The following is a 22,607-nucleotide window of genomic DNA, read 5'->3' on the forward strand; positions in this document are numbered from 1 at the left end:
AGTTTATTTGGTTGATCTTTCAAATACTTTGTCACATTTAATAATATCTGAAGTAAGTGTTGAAGCGGTTTTACAGTTTTGGTGCAGGGCGATCTGTTGACTGGTGAAGTCTGTCTGTAGCTTTTTCACAGAGAATGTGTAACCCTATTGCGTCTGCACAGTGAAAGCTATACAGGGAAATCACCGCTTGGCTTGGACTTTCAAACGGACTTTGTCCTTTCCCGTTGTCCCACAACCGTGGAGTGGCTCTCTGGCACATGGGGAAGAGCTCCACGTGTGTGCAGAAGTCACTGAAGGTTCATCCCTTTTTCTTTGGGGAGTGGGGAATGCAGAAGTTTTTGTTGTTTCCTGTTGTTCATTCTTTTTCACTATGAATGCACATTTATTTATTATTTACTTATTTATTTATACACATTGCAAAAATACAAAAACTTCAGAGTGGTTCCATTAAAAAAAAAAAAACTCTAGCTCCTCATTCTTTACTGCCAATCTCTTTCCCCATAAGTAAACATTTTTTTAGTAGCATTTTAATTTGGGGTGAGTAATTAACATTCGTGCTGACATCAAAAACCGACGAAAAGGTGGAGTTTCCCTCCAGGTCCCCCCCTTCCACCACAGCAAGTGCTCACTGTTATTAATCTTGTTTGCCCTTCTGGAATGAACATAGTTTTATAACATTTAGAAAAGAACACTTTCCCTCAGAGTCCATTTAGCTCTAAGCTAAATATTTGCAACATAAAATTCGGTAGAAAATGTATGCACATTTGTTGGCCATTTCCCTCCTTTCTAGATGTAGTTTTAGAATGAAACAGAAGAAAGGCACACAGGCAAGTCAGTCAGCCACAGTCTGACTTAACTAAATACACTTGTGTCCTTCAGAAGGTAGTTAATTGTCTTGATTTTGTTGGCTTATTATGGACAGAGGAGAGGAATCCTGTGTAACTTAGTAAACTTTTTTCTAAAGTACAATTAGGAAAGTGCCTACTATTTTAGATCTGGCACCTGGTTGAAATGAATAAAAGTTGTACGTTGGCTTCAGATCCTGTTGTTACTTATAAACCTGAACCACAAACATTTCTGTGTGATGTAACTGTCCCAGGCAAAGGCCAATAGTTTTCCAGGAAAAGTCCTCAGGACTGCATGTGTTTAAGAAGTGTGTTCTCAGAGCTTTCCCAAGATAAAATTGTACTGTTTCTCCGCATGAGGGTGGACGTTTAAGTCACCCTATTAAATGCGTTGTCCCAAGTCTATCAGAGAGGAGTTTTAATGCTAGTTCCAGTCAGAATATGGGTCTGAGGCTTAACGTGCTGGCCCAAACTTCCGTTTTCAGGCTTTGTTGTTCTTATTATTTTACTTTGCCTCCATTTTCCCTCCATGTTTGTGCAGAAAGGAAAAAGAACTTGTCAGGTAAATACAGCTCTCGAGGAAACTATGGACATGATATGAGCTATACAGATTTTTCTCAAAACAATAATTCCTATTTAATCAGGACCTGAAAATCTCAGGGTACATTAAAGTCTTCTGAAACATTTTCGTCCTATTTTAAATCTCATTAACTTGCTATTTTATCCTCACAGAGCCCATATAATGGAAGGAGAGAGAACAAAGTATCATTACCTGTTTATGCTTGAGAAAGCTGGGGCGACAGAAATAGCTTAAGTGCTCAGGGAATTGCACCGAGTCAGAGATAACATCTAGGAAAGAATTCTGCACCCCTCCCCCCCAGCATTGTCAGCGCTGCTGAGAATGCTCAGTTTGTAGCATTCTTTCCCTGGCCTTTGCCTGAGCAGCTCCCCTGCCTACAATCTCATTTCATTTTGTCAATTGGAAACCAATGCATAGAGAGGATGGGTGTCCCCACCCAAATCACGTGGACCAAACAGGAGCTAAAAACAGCAGGTGAAGTTGCCTGGCCTTGGTCTGCCCCTGGCTCCTTTAACCCCACCTTTGGGGTCACAGCATTAGAAGGTAGAAGTCCCCGTGTCTCCTGGAGTGATGGCTTCTCTCCTGCCCTGGAGCCTATTGCTCCTGCCAGCCAAGCCAGACCCCTGCTTTGCCATCGGTCAAGGGCAGGGTAGAGGTGTCCTGGGCCTGCACTCTGGAAGTAGGCAAAATGCCCAACACAGAATTATCAGGACAATTCAGGGCCAGGTGGTGTATATCTGCAAAACACAAACAAGTCAGGGGGAGGTCGCTGGAGGCCTCAGGAAACTGTCTCAGTTTCCAGTTGACTTTGCTTTTGTGCATAACGTCTAAAAAATCCCCACTGTCCCCATCACTGTGCATCATTGTAGGTCCAGGTGAGGAGGCTGTGTTGCACTGAATCCCTTGGAAGTCTCTCCTCCCCAGGCATCTTTTTTTTTTTTTTTTTTTTTTTTGCCCCAGCCATCTTGAAGCTGAAAACCATTAAAATCAAACCGAGGGAAAGAAAATCCTAGTAGTCTAAGAAACATTCCATCAGAGAGCACATCCCTTGAGCAGTGAATTTTTCATTTTATCTGCTTTTTACTTTAAGGCACGTTTGAGCTCCAGAGGCCTCAACAAGTTACCCATCAGAGGTTTTTCCAGTACATGAGAATTTCTTTAATTGAGAAGGGATGAGGAAGAGGAAAAGTTAGAACAGGAGAGAGGGAACAGATGTACAAAGTTAATCAGAACAAAACTGGATGCCATTTGCTACACACATTAGTCGACTATCGCCTGTAATAAGCACTTAATTTTGTCTGTTATAGAAAACTACCTTTTTATGGAAGTGGCAGTTCTTCTAATTATAGAAAAACTAGAAATTACGTGTAAACAAGAAAAATCACCTAATCACATCACCAGAGATAACCACCGTACAATGTATTGAATTTCTATCATGTTTATTCTTCCAGTGTTTTCTTCTTTATATATGTGTGTGTAATATATATTTATGTAAAACAGAGACCGTGATACACATCATTTGGTAAACTACTTTTATCACTTAACTATATAGCATAAATATATTTTTATGGGAATAAATATTTATCTACAAAATTAGCTTTAATGGCTGCATAACATTTAATTGCATGGGCATCCCTAAATTTATTTAATCAGCATTATTGTACACATAGTTTGTATACAAACTTTTCAATATGGTGAACAGTTCCAGAATAAACAGTCTTATACAATTGTTCTCACACACCCATTTAACTATTTCCTTAATACAAATTCCTGGAAGTAAGGTTTCAGGGTCAAAGAAGAGTACATTTTCAAGCTATTGATTCATTTGGACCATTTAAAAATAGTAAACAAAGAAGACTGGAATACTTTTTCTTTAAAATCAAAAGGAGCAACAAAAATTAGAAGAATGAAGGAAAAAGGATCAGAAAATATACAGTGTTTTAAAAATAATTGTTGCCAGTAATTTTTTAAAAGTCTTTTTAGTTTCAAATCCTGGTGGTTTGTGGGTGAAAGAGAGAAAGAAATGTGGGAGGATTAAGGGATGGACAAAAAAAAAAATCTATAAATAAAACAAGGGAAAGGGAAAAGGAGACACAAAGGGGGAAACCCATACCTCCTACTTCAGTCCTTCGGTCCCCTCCCCTAATTCCTCCTTGGCTTTCAGGCAAAAGTCTGAGTTCCCTGGTGTCTCTAAATGGACTCAGCCCTGAGTGTCCAGGCCCAAAATAACAATCACATGCACATCCATCTCACTGTGACACTCACCAGGATAGAGACCTTCCTTTTACTTAGTCTCAAACTTTGTAGCACAATTTTATAGGCTGAACTTTCTATTTCACTTTTGAAAATGTAGGTGAAGGAAAAATAAAATATTTTCTAAAGTGTATTAGTTATGAGGAGTAAAGTTTCAAAAGTGTGTGATAAACTATGATTGTTTTTAAAAGAACTATTGCTTAGAATTCTAAGAAATTGATCTTCAGAAGATCCCCAGTAAATGAGACCCAAGTGCCTTTTCAATGCTCCAGAATAATCAATATCTTGCATACTAGACTTTTTAAAGTTTGGTTAACTTTTAAGTAACCAATTATCTGTTACTTCCTCTTTAATGTTTTTCACCACAGAGCAACTTAAGGACAGGGTTAGGTTAGCTTAGCTGCTTTCCATCTTTAGGGTGATACCTGTGGTACCCTGGCATTCACAGGACAAATATGTTTTTGGAACTTTCAATTTACACTCTTAACAAATGAAAAAATTCTTAATAAAGAAAAGATAAACTGGATCATGGAAGAAAGGGCATTTGATGAAGGGGTAGGGAGCTGCACAGGGCGCAGCTGGTGAGAAAGAAACCCACCAGCAAGAAAGAACGTTCCAGGCAAAGGACACAGATTAAGCAACTCCAGACAATAATCTCAAAGTAGGTGTGACCCACTTTTGAATAAGAACTCTGTTGAAATAAGGAGAGATGATCCCTATTTCAAGTGGAGCCATTTTGGGGGCTTGTTGTAATCTCTTCAGATTGCTGTGGCATAATTCCATAGACAAACTGGCTTATAAACAACAAAATTTATGTCTTAAGTTCTAGAAAGTGGGAAGTCCAAGATCAAGGCACTGGCCAATTTGGTGTCTAGGATGGGCCATTCCCTGGTTTATAGGTGGCCGTCTTCTCACTGTGTCTTCATATGATGGAAGGGGTGAGGGAGGTCTCTGGGGTCTCTATTATAATGGAACTAGTTCCATTCATGAGGCCTCCACCCTCATGGCCTAATCACCTCCCAAAGGCCACACTTCCAAGTACCATTAACATTAGGGATTAGGTTTCAGTATATGAATTTAAGGGGGAATAGAAATGTTCACTCTATAGCAGTAGCTTTATAACTTTGGGCAAACAGGCATAAACAAATCTCTGGCCAAGGAAAGACTAATTTGATTAGCTTTTTTCTGTTCTTAACACATCACACTCAAATTAGCAATCAATACATTAGCAAATATTATTTTGTTATCAGAAGAGGGTAAGCTTATAGATTCTCCACTGAACAATCTTAAATCTGGTTGAAAAAAGAAAATGAGTACTGGAAGAATTAAAATGCATCGAGGGTAGGGAGGGATAAATCGGCAGCTCAGGATTTGCAGATACTAACCACTGTATGTAAAGTAGATGAACAAGGTCCTACTGAATAGCACAGGGAACTGTATTCAATACCCTGTAATAGCCTATAATGAAAAAGAATATGAAAAGGAATATATATGTATATATCACTATGCTGTACACCGTAAGCTAACACAACATTGTAAATTGACTATACTTCAATTAAAAAAAATTCATTGAAATATTAAACCATAAGCATTAACTGAAAGTTCAGTGGGAGTTCATAGATCATTTCAGAGAAAGGGGAGTGGTCTCGAGTGGGAGGTGGGACCTTATCCATTTCATCAACTCTTGTTAAATAGGCTCAGTACTAGGAAAGACAGGTGCTGGATCACTAAAATATGCCTTTGTCCTTGGATGGCTCATTGCCTAATGGCGAGAGCCTGAAAATTAAATAAATAATTACAGTTCAATGTTATAATACAGATATGAACAAATTACTTAGGGAGCAGAAGGTATTTACAGGAGCACAGAGGAAGACTGACTCAATGACAGAGAAAATGAGAAGAAAGGACATTAGTGTTAAGACTTAAAGAATGAGTTGGGTCTTATTTAGCACTTAGGTTTTGTTTTTTGTTTTGTTTTGTTTTTTGTTTTTTAATGGAGGTACTGAACCCAGGGCCTCATGCCTGCTAAGCATGCACTCTACCACTGAGCTATACCTCCAACCCCTAGGGCTTGGGTTCTAAATGGTGATGTTTAAAGTGAACCCTTAAATCACCCATAAGGAACAGCATCTTCCTACAGAGAATCTAGATATCCAGTATTTGGTAAGCCCAACACAGCCAGATTTTCCTCCGGTTGAGGAACAGATTGTTACTTCTACTTTGAGCACCAGATGAAGAGTTGGCTTGTGTTTATTGGCTCTGTTGTATGAAAAACACTTCTCTTTAAACACTGGGGTGACACCCTCTGTGGTGAGACATAGACAGTAACATATGAGAAGCACAGTGGATCTGAGCAGACTGAGGAAGCAGTAGACTCAAGCCTCCCATCTCATGTTCATTCAGAAACACAAAATCATGAAGTAGAATGGGCGGCAGAACTGTCCTCTTTCTCCCTGTCTCTCTGTAGAGTGAAGAGTTGAATTCTTAAAAATTAAACTCACAGATGATAGAATTGCTCAACTTGTGAAGCAGAGGGAGAATGGTATTGTATACAGATGACAAGATGGGGGAAGACATGGAAATGGGAGAGGATCTTAGCATGTTCAGAGAATATTAAGATGTCCAGGTGGTGAAATTATGGGATAGGGTACCAAGACATGGGCCAACTAAGGTTGTATCATAGAAAACTTCAGATTCCACTGATATTTTAAAATCAGGAGGTGACAGGATGGGCCTTATTTTTGGAGAGACCATTTTTGTATCATGGTACAGATGAGGTCAGCAAATTTTTTTCTGTAAAGGGCCACATCATCAATATCTTAGGCTCTGTGGGTCACATGTCATAAGGCACATGTCTCTGTCACAAGTACATATATCTGCCTTGTAGTCCAAAAGCAGCTGTAGACAGACCATGTGTAAACAAATGGGCATGGTTGTGTGCCAATAAAACTTTATTTACAAAAACAAGCTGTGGGCTGGATTGGGCCTGAGGGGCCAGAGGAATGATATTAGCCCAAACAGAGAACACTTTTTATTGTTTGTGAGTAGTTATGAGGAAAGAGGATAAGGGACATTTATTGAGTGCCGTCTTTGCCTACCATGTGCCAGGCAGTATTTTACATACATTACTTCATTTGTTCCTCAAAACAGTTTTTAAGTAGCTATTATCATCACCATTTTCCAGAAGAAAGCAATTGAGAGTCCAGCTGGGGTCGGTGAGGCAGCCAGTGAGTGACCGCTAAACCCAGGCTCGTGCCATGGGGCTGAAGAGTTCTGGTTTGAATTTTGGCCAGACTTTGCAGAATAGGAAAGCTCTAAACTATGAAATACCACAGAACTCTACAAAGTGGTTTCACTGATTACTTCCTTGGAGGGAAATCACTTTGGGGAGCAGAAAAAAGCATAAAGTTCTAGGTTCAAATCCCAGCTTTGCCACAAATGCAGTGCCTGGAGGCAGCCACGTGAGGAGGCAATGACCATAATTAAGAAGACTGCTATGTAAGTTGAATGAGAGATGTAGAAAACCTGTCTTAGGCTGGGCTCAATAAATGGTGGATAGTATTACTTTACAGTCAATGTCTAAGGATGTCTGGAAGATGGTGGGACCCCACGGAGTCACCCGAGAGACATTCTCTCCATTTGAGTCTTACAAGTACCTCTTAAAGGGTTTCACCATTTTGCTTAAAGGACTTATCTCCTGTTCAGAGTGTGATGACATTTAAACAGGTTTTGAACTGGGCTGAGGCCCATTCCATTTAAAGGCTGGCTTTAGCTCCCCGCTTTGCTCTTGGCAGCCACAGTGGTCCGTGTACTCCGGGGTTTCAAGCACCGTACATACTGGTTTTCCTGCGTTCAACACTTTTCCCCCACAATCTGCAGCTTCTACCCAATTTCCCCCTGCTCATTCTCTGATCTGTCAAATTCAACAATGGATGGGTTTAGAGGATCAGAAAACAGAAGTGGAGGAGAAAGGTATTCTAGAAAGAAATGCCTCCTTGTTTCAAAGGAATTCACTAGCTCTCACGAAAGGCAAAACAGAAACAGCCCAGAGAAAACTGGATTTGCTAAAAAAGCAAAACGAATCACCAATCCCTACTTGCTTCTTCTTTTTTTTTTTTTTTTTTTGCAGGTAGCAGAGCCTCACGGGGTGGTGGCCCTCCTCCACTTTCAGAGCCTACGGACACCACTCTTCCTGTCTGTCTCCTGAGGAGCACGTTCTGGACGTGGACCAGTGCCTTTATCCCAGAAAGGTTAGTCTGTGAACTTCTTGCTTTCTAGTATGTTCTAGGTGATTTTAGAAAACAAGACTACTGCTTTGCAACATACCAGGTAAACAGCAGTTTCCATTTCAAGGGGAAATCATACTTGACCATCTTGCCGCCTTGGTTCCATTATATTAGAAATATATAAGCAGAGATAAACACAGCTTTAGTGGAGTTGGTTGTACATAGGAAAGGAATAACTGGGACTTTTTAGATAAATGGAACTGACAAAGAGCCAGTACTGCACAAAGTAAACACAGCTATAGGAGAGTTATTCGGAATGCTGATAACTGCAATGATAGCTGAATATGTTGATGCAAAGGTCTTTTCCCAAGATTTGAAATAAAATCTCCCCCCGCCCCCCAACACCATTTAGCCATGCTGATAAAAATCACGTTGTCAGAAATGACAGAACTAATCTGTGACTTTTCCCCAAATCAGTTTTGATGTAATACAAAATTAAATGAATAGTTTCCTTTTTCTCTTTTCTTCCCCCTACACAAATTAGAACAAATTGTACTGCTCTCTGTGTCCTGTTATGCAAACTGGCTTGACATAAAATTCAGGATTTTATTTTATTGCAAGATTAGGAGGAGTATTATCAGAGATCCATTTCCCCTCGACATAGATTGGGTTCTTAAAGGATAACTGATGATTTCTTATTGTGAAATAGTGTTCAAAGTGATGACGTCTGGGATGGTTGTTAGATCTAGCCCAGAAGTCTCAGGGCCTCTCATGGTCTGCTTGTTTTGAGTTTATTAACTGGGATTGTAAGAACCAAAGTTTCCCAGTTCATGTTTCTTCTGCTCAGCGATAAATTGGAGAGAGGGGGATGAGTCACACAAGCAATCCTTGTGGTGATTTGTACTCATAGCAATTCACACTTACAGTCCTCTGCCAATTACACTCGCCTTGCAACTCCTGACACTTAAACAGGCAGTTTCTCACATGAACATATGTTTTGTTCCCCTTTTGAGGAAGTGAATCCCAACCTCAAATGCACTAGCAGGCCGTGATTAGTTCTAAACCCTGGGCTTTATGATAGGAAAATTGACTTTAAGAAAACAAGAGAACTATAGAAAACTGACTTTGTTTTCTCTTTTCCAAAATGGCATCAAATCACTGCCCCAGACTTTCCTTCAATGTGCTTGTCAAAAGCTCCTCAAGAAAATCATCCTGAAATCCATCAAACTAATAAACATGTTCCTTCGAGTTGTTTTACTTCAGTATGATATTTGGCAAGAAAATGCGGTCAAAGAGATTGCATCATATTAAATGGATTTTGTGTTTATTGACTACTTGTAACACTACTTAATTGATTTATGTCTGCTTTAGAAAGCTTTATGCTATGAAACATAAAATATATCATTTATAGTTTATTTAGTCCTGCATTTGGTAAAAGCTGGCATAAGGCCCTAGATCAGGAACTTCATCATTCTGTTATAGCACTGTTTCTATGAGAAAAATAGTATTTAATACATTTATTTCCACTTATAGCAAATTTCCTAGGAATATAATCCCCATGTAAAGGCTCCTTGTATTTCCCAAGTGCTACCCACTGTCATGGTCCCACTGCATTAGAATGAGGTATTTCTGTCTTCTTTTGTGACTTTGAGTTAAAATAATAAATGAGAGAAAATAGTAAAAATAAATAAATAAATAAAGGATATCTTACAACCTACAGTCTTCATTCTGGTTTTTAGAACTGGTAGGAGAGGCCTAAGACTTGATAGAAGAAATATTGCAATAGTAATAAGATTTTGAAAACTATCTATGATCAGTCTGTCTAGGTCTATAAGTAAGTCTCAATATAGTTACTACTGCTGTGTGGGTACCAACATCAAGAACCAGATATATATATATCTCCTAAAAAAACAAATAAACAAAAAAAAAACAGACCCCAGTCTCGTGTCACCAAGGTGGCCCATGAAAGGGTTACCTGTGGTGCTGAACCTGTTGCCCCAGCCCATTTGCAGTGCCCTATCCCATCCTGCCAGCCAATTCCATCTCCCCAGGTTTCCCTCCAAAACAAGCTCACAAGTCTTGTTTCTCCTGCTCTCCTAATCCCACTAGGGCCATCTCCTGAACTCCCCCCAGTTCCATGAGCAAGAACCAACAAATAAGTGATATGAGATAATTACTTCAAAGCAATCTATCTGAAGATGCAGGAAAAACTGGGGGCAGAGGCAGTATTCTCTGTTGAAATTCCTTTGAATGATCACATCCAGTGCCACTTCTCTTTTGAAATAGGCCAGGGCAATAACCATGAAATGTTATATTTTTGTTTGCATGCTAAGCACTAACCAACATTGGGCTAATGGCCTTAGTGGGAAAAGACCCTTCCTGAGTCATGTAAAATGGTGGCCGATGTAAACATTGCTTAATTTGCTTTGAAATATGCTTCTGTTAACATGTATTTACAAATGATTTGATCTCAAAATTCAAGCAAAATTAAACAGAGGCATAACTCAAGAGAGTCCGGATGCTGTCTAGGCTCCTTATTCCAAAGTCCCCTCCCGGCCTCTGCCTACCATGTCTGCCAGGCTAAGTCTGCTAACATTCCCGACTGAGGGTAACTCACCAGCCCCAACGTCTGTCTCCTGAATCTTCCTTGACTCAGAGACGTTTGTTTTGTGTTTTGTTTGGGATTGAGGTGAAGTGCTTCCTTCGCTAATGTGTACATTTCATGTAAATAAAGCAGTGTCAATTTAGAAAACTGACAAGTCAAAGTAAGTTATTATTGTGAACAGTGGAAACACTGTTAAAATTAAAAGCAAGATTAGCTGCATGTGATGCAGCCTGTATTGACAGCTGATGGCATCTGTGCATGCACCTAGCAGATTATTCTGCCGGAGCATAACTTCGCTCTGTGGCTTCCTGCTCCCACCCAGCCCACTTTCCCACTTGTTTTCTTTATGGCAACTCACCGTGTGGTATTGGAGACAGACAGACCAGCCCTCAAACCCCAGTAGTGATGCCACCTAGGAGCTGTGGAAGTTTGCGTACTTAACTTTCCTGAACCTCGGTTTTGCCATCTCAAAATGGGATTGATTACACTTCCTTAATAAAGAAGATTCTGATTCTGTATGTAGAGAGCACAATGTCTGGTACATCCCCTTTTCTCAATTCTGCATTAATTTCCATAACAATGTAACAGTCTGGTTATTTGGCACTAAGTTTTGTACTCATAGGTGGAAATCGTATTGTTTTATTGGATTTGGGGAGTAGAGAAAAGCTTCTTGGCTAACTGTCAGTAATCAGTGAAGTTCTGCAGAATTATTTGCTCCATTTTGAGTGTGATTCACCCTTCTTGCTTAATTGTGGGCAGGTTTGAATTCCTTCCTGTGTAGCTTCCTGATACAGCCTATCGTGGTAATACTGCTCGTTGTAAACCTAAAAGAGGCATTCTCCTCTGGGAAGTTATTTCTGTTGTAGCTACATATTAAAAATGCTTTGGTAATGTTAACCACATTGACGCTGAGTCATTGCCAGTTGAATGAATTTATTGTGCCCACAGGACAGTTCCTCATCCTTGTGGCCCCTTCTCCAGGAAGCCCTCCTTGATAGCCTGATCAAAGGTTCTCTTGTCCCTCTTTGTTTTGCTTATATTGCTCTCATATTATGTTTCCATTTCAGCTTTGTTTTAATGTTACCTTTATAACTTTCCCACCAGATTGTAAGATCTTTGTGAATATGAACTATGTTTTATGTTAACGTAAGCAATTGTCCAGTGGAGAAATCTGCCAAAGTTTTGGATCAGCCCTAAACTTCTCTCTGGAACCTTCTCTGAAAAGTTCAACCCAGTCCAAGCCTGCCCAGCCCCCAGTTACTATAACATTTATTCCAGCGAAGCATGGCTTTAGCTATACACTTTCACGTTAGTCTCTAATTATTTTACATGTATTTATATAATCCACAAATAAATTATAAACTTGAGAGCAGGGACTATGAATGAGATAAATGAGGATATCCATGAAAGCTCTAAAAAAGGGTGATCAAATGAAAGAACAGTTGTGTTTTTGCTTTTTCTTAGTGCTTGCCACATAATTGGACACGTGGAAAGAATTCAGCATATACTTGTTATGGGACTAACCACAAGTATTCATAGAAGTTTTTGCATAGGTGGCTAGGCCTTTTGGGTCAACGTCTGTCTTTTTCATTCCTCAATAATGTGGAAGCAAATACTTTTAAGAGCATGGGAAATTACCACAGCATCAGAATATTCAATGATCTGTGAGGTCAACCAAGATGGAAAAGAAAACCAACCCTAATAACACACAGACTAAGTGTGCAAGTCCTGTTCCACGGCGGGCACGTGAGGATGGCACATCTAACCCCAGTCAGGCTGTAAGTCAGCAGGACCCGTGTCTGGGTTGCCTGCAGAAATTATCACCACTTTGGAGAAAACAAATCAGGTAACCGATCCACTGGTGATGCTCTAATACAGCCACCTCCTAATATTATCTAGATTTCTTTAAGTAGGTTGTCTAGGAGACATTATTTGCTGATAGTTGTGCCTCCAAGAAAGGTTTCTACAATAATTTTGCAAGCCCAGGGCCATATGATGGAATAATATAAATCTAGAGAACAAAGGTCCTTTATTAGTCAACCCTGAGTCATTTTTTCAGTGGAAAGATATTTACTGAGCACATACTATGTGCCTGAACAATTTAGGTTCTGGGATACATCAATGCACAAAACAAACAAAATCCCTTCTCTTATGAAGATAGTATGCTGTTAGCTGAAAGAGATAACAATCCATAAATAGAAGTATATGGGGGGGTAAGGGACAAAATGGGGGTGAAGGAGTGGGAGGTACAAATTATTGGGTGTAAGATAAGCTACAAGGATGTATTATATGACAGGGGGAACATAGCCAGTATTTTGTAATAACTGTAGACAGAGTGTAACCTTTAAAAATTGTGTAAAAATATCACCTTTACCATATGCTAAAACCCTATGTATGCATAGGTCAATTTCTGGTTCTGTTATGTTCCATTACTCTATCCTCAAATAACCACACATTACATTTATTCTTACAGAGTAATATTGTATTGTTTTGTCAAGTTCAAAAAGGCAGTTGCAATTTTGATTGAAATTGCTTTAAATTTATAGATTCACTTGGGGTAGAAGTCACATCTTTATGATATTGAGCATTCCTATCCAGGCATATCCAGGATTGGTGGAAATAGATCTCTCCATTTACTTGTATTGTCTGTAATGTCTTTCAAGAAAGCTTTATAAAACTTTATGGGAAAAAAAAAAGTATATCTATGGGGGGATAATAGCTCAGTGGTTGAGTGCATGCTTAGCATGCACAAAGTCCTTGGTTCAATCCCCAGTGCCTCCATTTTTTTAAAAAAATGATAAAAAGATAAAATTTTTTAAAGTATATCTAATATAAATCTAGATAGGGAAACGTCTCATGAAGCAAAATAAAGCAGGTCAAGTAATTGAGAATGACAAAGGGCAGGCAATCTAATTTAGAGAAAAGAGCATGAAGGTCTATCTGAGGAGCTGGCATTGAAGAGACCTGAGATGTAGGACTGTATGAGGCAGGGAGCTCCAGGAAGTAGTTACAATAGCCCTAGAACACAAACTGGCTTCTTGGGAAGCCAGGAAGGCACCCTGGGAAGGCTTGTGTGGCTGGTGAGAGAGGAAGGGTGATACGCAGGGTGTAGATCATGTAGAGTCTTAGAGTTCAGCCTGTATTCTCAATGTTTTGGAAAGCTTCTGGAGGCTTCAGAGCAGAAAAGTAACATGATCCAGGTTACATTTTTAAAAGATCACTCCGGCATTGGGGGCGGGGAGGCAACTGGGCGCGTAATTGATCCTGTGGGAGACAAGGTTGGAAGGACAGAAACCAATCCAGAGACTGTTACTATAGTCCAGGCAAGTGATGACAGGAGCCTTGGTCGGGGTGGAAGTCATAGGAACTATGAGAAGTGGTTTGATTCAGAATACATTTTGAAGATAGTGCTGGAGAACGTGCTAATGGATTGGATGAGGGAAGTGAGAGAAGCAGAGCACTCTGACCTTCCTCATCATTGATAGATAGCAGGAAATAGTCACTAAAATTCAGCCGTGTGGCGTTACGCACACTGAGATATGCCTACACCGATACTAAGGTGAAAGAGTTGAAGTTTGTCAGCTTGCTTTAAAGCAACCAATTAGTGACTGAATTTAACCATCAGTTGCCAAATAAATGTTTGAAATGATTCTGCCATTTCTTTCAACAGTTTTTGCATGTATGTCCCCATGTCTTATTATTTATATACACAACCTACATGGCCAGGGAGAAATCTGTATCTGAAGGGTACCAGGTCAAAAGTCTGAGGTTCCTGTTTTTACAGCCCAGCACTCTAGTCCTTCAGATGAAAGAATTCAACTCTCTAGAGATTTCCAAATATCTAGTTAAGTAGCTGCAATTTCTCATTTTTATCCAAAGATTTGCTGTCATATAAACCATAGCAATCGTGTGAAGGTATCACCCAAGAATAGCAGTGGCGGATCACCTCATTAATGATTGCCCTACTCAGACCTGTTCAGACTCCAGAAAAAGACCTAGGGTATAAAATCGTAAGCTGCAACTGGGTAAGAACACCAAGCATAATGACACTCAAGAAATCTGAAGAAGACGTTCATAAGAGCTAATAATACACATAGACCCAGATGCTAAAACTGAAAATGAGTTTACAATGCCTTGTTAAGGCATGAAGTCATCAGTCCTCAAATGCAGGATGGGTTTATATGTTTTTTGAAAAATCAAAAATTTACATCCACCTTGTTTTTCAATGCAGTTACTTCAGATAAATCAACTTACTCGACAGTCATATTTAATATTTACAATGTTAAAGAACCTTTGCAAATTATTTCACATGGCATACCCATGTGGGGATGTCTAATTTTTTACGGCTGAAGGGCGAAGAACCCGAGGCAAAGCCCCAGCTAATGTCCTGCCTGTAGCAACCGAGCAAGTTGGCGACAGAGCCAGAGAGGACACAGAGGACAAGACGAACAGTGTTGTGTGGGTGAGAGGCAAGACGCAAACTTAGTTCAGTGTTACTCATTGACTCACACATTGAATTATTCAGCTGCATTGCTCTTTTTGGCATGACTTGGATAGAGCCTCTCTCCACACTCTCTCTCTCTTTTTTTTTTCCTATTTCAGCAATGGAAGTAGAAACATGTTTACAGTAATAGACATGCAATAGACATAATCAAAGTAGCACTAATGAAAAGAAAACCAGATAGGATGGAAGATAAAGGACAGCCATATGCTAGAATGTTGAGAAATAGAAAAATACATTCAGGATGGTCATTTCCAAGATAATTATAAATATATATTCAAGTCCATAAAATTTGGCCTGACACAATTGGGGATGACACTGAATTTCACTGAACTTAGATAAATAATGCCATCAGGAATCAAAAAAAAGGCACATGTGAAAATAAAACACTAATACAGAACTCAAAGGAGGACTATGACCCAAGGAACAGAATAATTAGAAAATCATAAAAATATCTTTTAGAGAAATCTTAATGTATTTTAAATGAGACTGTTGTCAGGGATATTGGCATATTAATATGACTTTTAAATATTCAGAGCAATCTGTTGATAAAATTATCAGCCAGAAAGAGCTGTCTTCATTAAAGCAAAAAAGACAAAACAAATCCCTGACTAGGTTACAAATCCTCAACTCCAAGACTTGAATGAAATGACAACTTTATGCTCAGCTCTCGAGGTCAAGAAACAGTCAAATTGGCTAAGCAACGACTAAAAATAAAGACAGCAGACCTTTTTCAAAATGGATTGAAGGTTCCTAAAATATATATATTCTCTGTGCTGTTGATTCATTATGAAAAAGTTACCCATGCACACATGAGCTACACTTTGAAACACTTTTGACCCGAAGCGTGTAATAAGTACTCTCTCTGCTGCCAAAAGGGCCAGTCAGTTCAGAGAGAGTTTGCCTACATAATACCAGACATCTGTGCAAAAGCTGCAAATTTTGATCGTGGATTTTAATGTTTTGTCGACCTGGTGCCAAACATCTGGGTATTTGAAAATATCCAGATAATTGGCTGAGTTTTTTACTTTTCATCCAGATGTTTGGCATCAGAATTAAATACCATCTTACTATGTAAGTGCATTTGTGATGTGAAAGTGCTCACATTATACTCTTAATATAGGAAAAAGAAGGGTTTAAAGTCATGTATATACAATGTGATCTCAGTTTTGAAAACAAAACTTGTAGATATGCACACAGAAAACAACTTGGAATTGTACTGAAATGTTTACAGTGATTATTCGCTCTCTGGGTGGTGGGATTATTGCTCATCTTTATTTTACTTGTAATTTTTAAAACATTTTCTAAAGTTCTTCAGGAAAACATGCATTGCTTTTATAACCAGAAAAGCACTTTAATTGTGTGATTAGGCAGTGTCAGTGAATTTGGAAATGAAAAGAGTTTAATTTATTGCTTGGCATTGTGTCCATCCAATCATAGTCGTGGACCTACTGGTAAATTTAGGCTGGTTTTGGAAAAGCAAGTGAAAAGTAAGTTAGCAAAGATAGAAGAGCTCTGGGAATCTCACGACTACTAAGCACGCATGGCTGGAAACAATGGCCTTCCTGGCTTTTTCTTTCTGAATGGACCAGAATTTTTATTCGGTGCACAACCCCATCTATGTCCACCTGCCCCTGGACGCGCAGGCTTGGAACACCCAGTGCTCTTCTCAGCGATGTCCAGTGCTGGACTGGTGTGTGGAGAGCTGATCCCAGCAACACTCCTCTCAAGGCCACCACCTCCCAGGGCCTTCATACCCTCTGATTCCCAGTCCCCTTTCCTCTCAGGGGTTGACAAACTAAATTTTGCTCTCAACAGCTCCTCCAGGGTTAGACATGTAGAGTGTTAACATTCTCAGTAGATTTAGCCCAAATCCTTCATTTTATAAGTGCAGAGACTGAAGCCCAAGGAAGTTAAAAGCCAAGCCTACGATGGTACATTCAAATCTAGAAACATCTGTTTCCAGCTCAGGGCACTTTTCGCTACATAACACAGTGCTACGATGGCTATTCTAGTCCCTGAACTTCTTCATCTATGAAATAAAATAAATATTTGCATGCAAAGTGCTTCAAGATACTTGAGGCAGAAACAATGTACAAATATCAGGTTATTATTTTGGCACCTTTTCGTATGTTTTTTATAAACTCTGCTATTCCATAATGCTTAGAAAAATTAAATAGACTCTAGATAGACTTTCAAATAAAATCCTAACAAAAATACAAGCTCCTAAAGCATCAGTATTTTAATTATCCTGAATTTTTTAAAGAAACCAAGTGTTCTGGGATGGTCTAAACAGTTCTAAATTAAATGAAGACCAAATGGGAAAGTTATCTGGAAACTTTTGCAATGGAAAATTTGAGATCCCTTTTGAAAAGTAACACAAAGAATGAAGGACTCTAGTGTGATTTTTTTTTCAGCCTTTGTAGAGAGCAAAGCACCATAATTCATTGATGAATCCCATACATTCGTCAGTCATTGTTAATTTTAAAAAGCTGTTCAATAAACAACACTTTAAATGCTCTTTTTTGTAAAAAAGCAAGCGCTATACTCTAGCTTATTTTAAATATCTTCCCATAGTTCAAGAACAAATTAAACTCTCCTAAAAAAAAAATACAAAATTAACAGATCTGAAAGAAAGTGGCTCCCTCTTTCTGAGCAAATTTAAGGCTAAAGAAATAGTTGATAAAGCTTCTGTCCCTCCTATTCCCTGTCCAATAGGAGAGAAGAAAGAACAAAAATAATCACTTCTAGGCAGTGAGCCCTATGGTTACATGCAACTTGCTTAACTCAGTTCTTTATATCCAGACCCAAGAAACACTTCCACATTGTAATGAGTATCCCAAAACACATGCTTAACTGCTTCTGGAAACATCCTTAATTTTTTGACACTTCCAGGGTTTCTTTGGGTTTTTTAAATTATTTATTTGCTCAAGACATGTAAAATATGAAAGGAGGCACGAAGTTAATCTTTACTTTGTCTCTTCTATACATTTAAGGTTCTTTTCAAAAAATTGTATCACAAACCAGGGCTCGGGGGCATAAAGTTACTAGCATGCAGGCTCATTATTGTTTGTGTGTATGTGGTATTTATGTTTTCAAAGCATTTCACCATCATTAACTTCTTGTCAGCTAAGCAGGATATTGGACTTGAAGGAAAAATTATCTAATCCAGCATGGAAAATTCTGTTCCTTAAAACCACACCTGAAACAAGCAAAGTTCTTGTTTCTTTGGGCCAGAACATTCTCAGTATGGATAGCTCACAAAATAGGTCCCTAAAATCTTTGCAGAGTGAGGTCAGTGGGGGAATTTTGTCTCATGGGATGGGTTTTGTTGCTATTGTTATTTGGGGGATTTTTGTTTGCTACTGGCAGTGATTGTAGTGTTTTTGGTAAATTTGTTTTGTTGTGTGGGGATTGGGTAGGTTTTTCAGAAAGGAAAAAAAAAAGTATGGTTAAGTTATTGTCAAACTGAAAACTGGAGCCTGCCAACGTTCTGAGATAATTTAGCTGATGGTCAAGTGCTACCTCTGATACAGAATGAAACATTTTTAGGAGTGAGGGGGTGGAAAGATAAAGGACAGTTTCCTCAAAGAAAGGTCAAACAACCAAGCAGTCCCTTATAAGGAAAGTGTACATTCAAGTTTCGATGAAGAGAACAGCTCAGGTCTTTGCACAATCGCTAGTTTTGCATCCTGTCACTCACTCTCTTCTCAAGAACAGTTCAGAGCTGCTGGGCTGTCATGAGCATGACTTGATGCCTCTGAATTGACTGTGTTCCAAAACCTCATTATTGGAAAACTTTTCCATTTGATGCTAAATATAGGGTATTATATAAACACAATGTATTTTAGGTCGAATCCTGTTACCACAAATGCTAAGAGGCTATCCAATTTGGAGTTAAGAAGGGAGATTGTATTAGAATTTTACAGTACGCATAAATCTGATTACAATTATGTAAAACAAAACTCTTTTCAAGCCCTAGTAATGGGTAACGTATTTCAGTAGTTGGTAGAAAATCTTTGAGTTCTTCAAAATGAGAGTTACCTTAAATGAAACATGAACCAGTTCTCAGTCTTTTTCATTCCATAGTGATCTTCCTCCTAAAGCCATAGAATGTATTCCTGTTCTGCTCATTTAGAATTTGATCATATGTTATGGAGTGACATACTCATATGATGTTTAAAGTGTAAGATTATCTAGCATTTTCTATGTGTTTCTATTTGTCCCTTCAACTTGATTATGATGCCTTGATTATGAGGGCAAATCTCCAGGGTTTACTTATGTGTGTATTTCATATTGCTAAGCCTAGAGAAAGTCCATAATAAAAGGGAGGGAGAAAGGAATGGAAGGAAGGAGCAAGATGATGGTGTGGCAAATGGAGACAGAGTAGAGGATGCCCAGCTGAGAGGGCCTCATTGAGACATCAGGGGGTTTTATTTAATAAGGAAATCCCTCACTCAACACCTGATTTAAAACAAAAGAAGGGAATAGATTCAGTCTAGCTTTCTACTTACAAATAGGTGAAGTTTGTAAACTTGTTAAATCTCAAATGCATTTCCCCTGAACAGGAGTGTGTGTTCATCTTTTAAGCTTTAGAGCCAGGCTAAGACACATTCTGTCAGAGCTCTTCGTGCAAAATGGATTAGTTTCACCCCCACCGCACATGCAGAGAAGGAGGCCCCTGCTCTCCTTGCTGAGCTCTGCCAGAGCCCGGGGAAACCCTTTAGCAGCTACGGGATTGTCCGTGCTGCCTGCCTGCCGCTGGCTCTGGCTGTGAGCTCACTGGAAGGTGTCATAAAAACTAGGGAGATGGGAAGAGGGTATAGGTCAGTGGTAGAGTGTGTGCTTAGCATGCACAAGGTCCTGGATTCAATCCCCAGCACCTCCACTTAAATAAATAAATAATAAAAACCTAATTACTCCCCACCCCCAATAAATAAATAAAAATTAAAAAAAAAAAAAAAACTCAGGTGATGGTGGGATCTTGACACAAAATTTTCAGCAGCAGCACTTTGGTAATGTTTTGCATTGAAGTTCTTAAGCTCTTGCTTCTTCCAAATAACATTAGACCGATAGGTCTCTAGTTTTGCTCCTCTGTCTGAAAATTCTAAGTTAAAATTTGTCAGGTAGGGGACCTTCTGTACTAAGGAATATTAACCTTTATTCTTCAAGAGAATCTTTGGAATCTCAGTCTGAGTAAAATCAGATTCAGAATACAGAATCAAACCTTTCTTCCTGTTATGTTAACTGTCTGTCTCTTAGAGAACCTTGTCTTGGAAAAAGATCTCCATTCAATTCTTCAGCTCCCAGCTCCTTGCAATCTCTATAATCTTTACTTTTTTCCATTTACTTCCTAAGAATTGCCCTATGGATAGGATGATTGTATAATTAATGCTCCAAACTAAGACACACTGCAATTTTTTTGTTACAGATTTTTTTTGTAATTTTTAAAATTGAGATTTAATTCACACAACATAAAATTCACCATTTTAAAGTGTACAATTCAGTGTTGTTTTTTTTTTTAATATGTTTACTGTTGTACAACCATCCCTTCTATCTGGTTCCAAAACAGTTTCATCTCCTCGAAAGGAAACCCCATATGCAGTAAGCAGTGACTCCTCAGTCCTCTTCTCCCCAGGCCCTAGAAACCACTAATCTACTTTTGGTCTCTATGAATTTGCCTATTTTGGACATTTCATACAGATAGAATCATATAATATTTGGACTTTTGTACCTGACTTCTTTTATGAGCATATTTTCAAGGTTCATCTCTGTTGTAACATGAATAATTATTTCATCCCTTTTCATGGCTGAATGATATTCCATTGTATGGTTGTATGACATCTGTTTATCCATTCATCAGCTGGTGGATATTTGGGTTGTTTCCACATTTCAGTTATGATGAATAATGCAGCTATGAGCATGCATGTGCAAGTTTTTGTGTAACTATCTCTTTCAATTTATCCTGAGTATAAACCTAGAAATGGAATTACTGGGTCATTTGAGAATTCTTATTTAGCTTTTTGAGGAATCAACACACTGTTTTCCACAGCGACCATTCTATATTCCCACCAGCCACTTATGAGGGTACTGATTTCTTCACATCCTCACCAACACTTTTTAATGTCTTTTGCACTATAGCCGACCTCATGGGTGTGACATGGTATCTCACTGTGGTTTTCATTTGCCTTTCCCTAATGATTAGTGATGTTGAGCATCTTTTCATGTGCTTATTGGCTATTTGTATATCTTCTTTGGAGAAAAGTCTACTCAAATCCTTTGCCCATTTTTAAATTGAGTTGTCTTTTTATTGTTGAATGGTGAAAGGCCTCTACCATGTAGTACCATATTACAACTACTAGACTGTTACCTGGTATAGCCATTACAAGTATTTTCTTCAGGATATATTGATAAGCAAGGGGAGAGAGCTATTAATACTTAGATAATACAGGCACAAACTGAGACCATTCCAGGCAAAACAGGACAGATGATCAACCCACATGTGGAAGTTCAACTTGATTCAGCAGGTTGAAGAATAAACATTGTGTTAATTTTAATAGGACAATTTATCTATCCAAATAATCAGACATAAATCATAAAAGTCAAACTCAGTACACTTCCTGTACTACCCAGAGTGCTAGATACTGTGAAAAGGAATCTAAAAAAATATTTAAAAATTCATAATCCTTTAAGCCACTGAAGGTCAAGATGACAGGGCAGAAGAAACATACACATAAACAAATAACTAATAAAGTTAGGATTTAGGTGCTATGGTGGCCTAGAAGAAGAAGAAATGAGTGTTGGAGTACTAAGAGAAGTTTCAGACTTGGAGGACAGATAGCACTGAGGTCAAGAGAAATTCTACTGTAAAAAGTATGTGTGTTATGGAGGGATTTAGTGTATGTGTAAGACGGGCTGGAGAGTCCGGAAGCGTAGAGTAACCTCATATGCTTTTATGGTGAGAGAAAGAATTGAAAATAGGTATGTTTCACATAATAGTTCTGTTCTCCCCTTTCTAACTTTTTAAAAAATTACTATTATTGAAGTATAATTGATTTACGATGTTGTGTTAGTTTCTGGTGTACAACATGGTGGTTCAGTTACACATATGCATATATATACATTTTTTATATTCTTTTCAATTATAGATTTACAAGCTTTTGAATATAGTTCCCTGTGCTGTGCAGCAGGACCTTGTTGTTTATCTATTCTGTATATAGCAGTTTGTATCTACTAATCCCCAAAAATGTGGAAGTCTTCACAGATTTGCATGTCATCCTTGCCCAAGGGCCATGCTAATCTTCTCTGGATCGTTCCAGTTTTAGTATATGTGCTGCTACAGCAAGCACCTAACTTCTTATATGATCACATGTAAGGAGAAAAGTCTCTGAAAATGAGAAGTGTATGCACTATTCTACAATCCTGCTTGGAATTCAATTAAAATGTGACTTTGGAAGAAACATAGCAGCCATTCAGAGCACACTGGATTATTGTTGTGGCTACTGTCCCATGTTTCCTACTGCCCCAACTGGAAACTCACCCTTGGCTGGTACTTGCCTGCTAGCACTCAAGGCTCTTATGGCTACACATGAACATA

The 22,607-nt window shown here is 38.7% G+C and overlaps 1 non-coding gene across 1 annotated transcript; it reads right to left on the minus strand.

The window, feature by feature from the left end:
• Positions 1-22,252: 22,252 nt before the first annotated feature.
• On the minus strand, positions 22,253-22,359 carry LOC116660550. Its single transcript, XR_004316147.1, has one exon. It is a non-coding gene; the product is annotated as a U6 spliceosomal RNA (small nuclear RNA).
• Positions 22,360-22,607: the final 248 nt, after the last annotated feature.

Source organism: Camelus ferus, chromosome 29 (genome assembly GCF_009834535.1).
Source record: "Camelus ferus isolate YT-003-E chromosome 29, BCGSAC_Cfer_1.0, whole genome shotgun sequence".
Lineage (NCBI taxonomy): Eukaryota > Metazoa > Chordata > Mammalia > Artiodactyla > Camelidae > Camelus > Camelus ferus.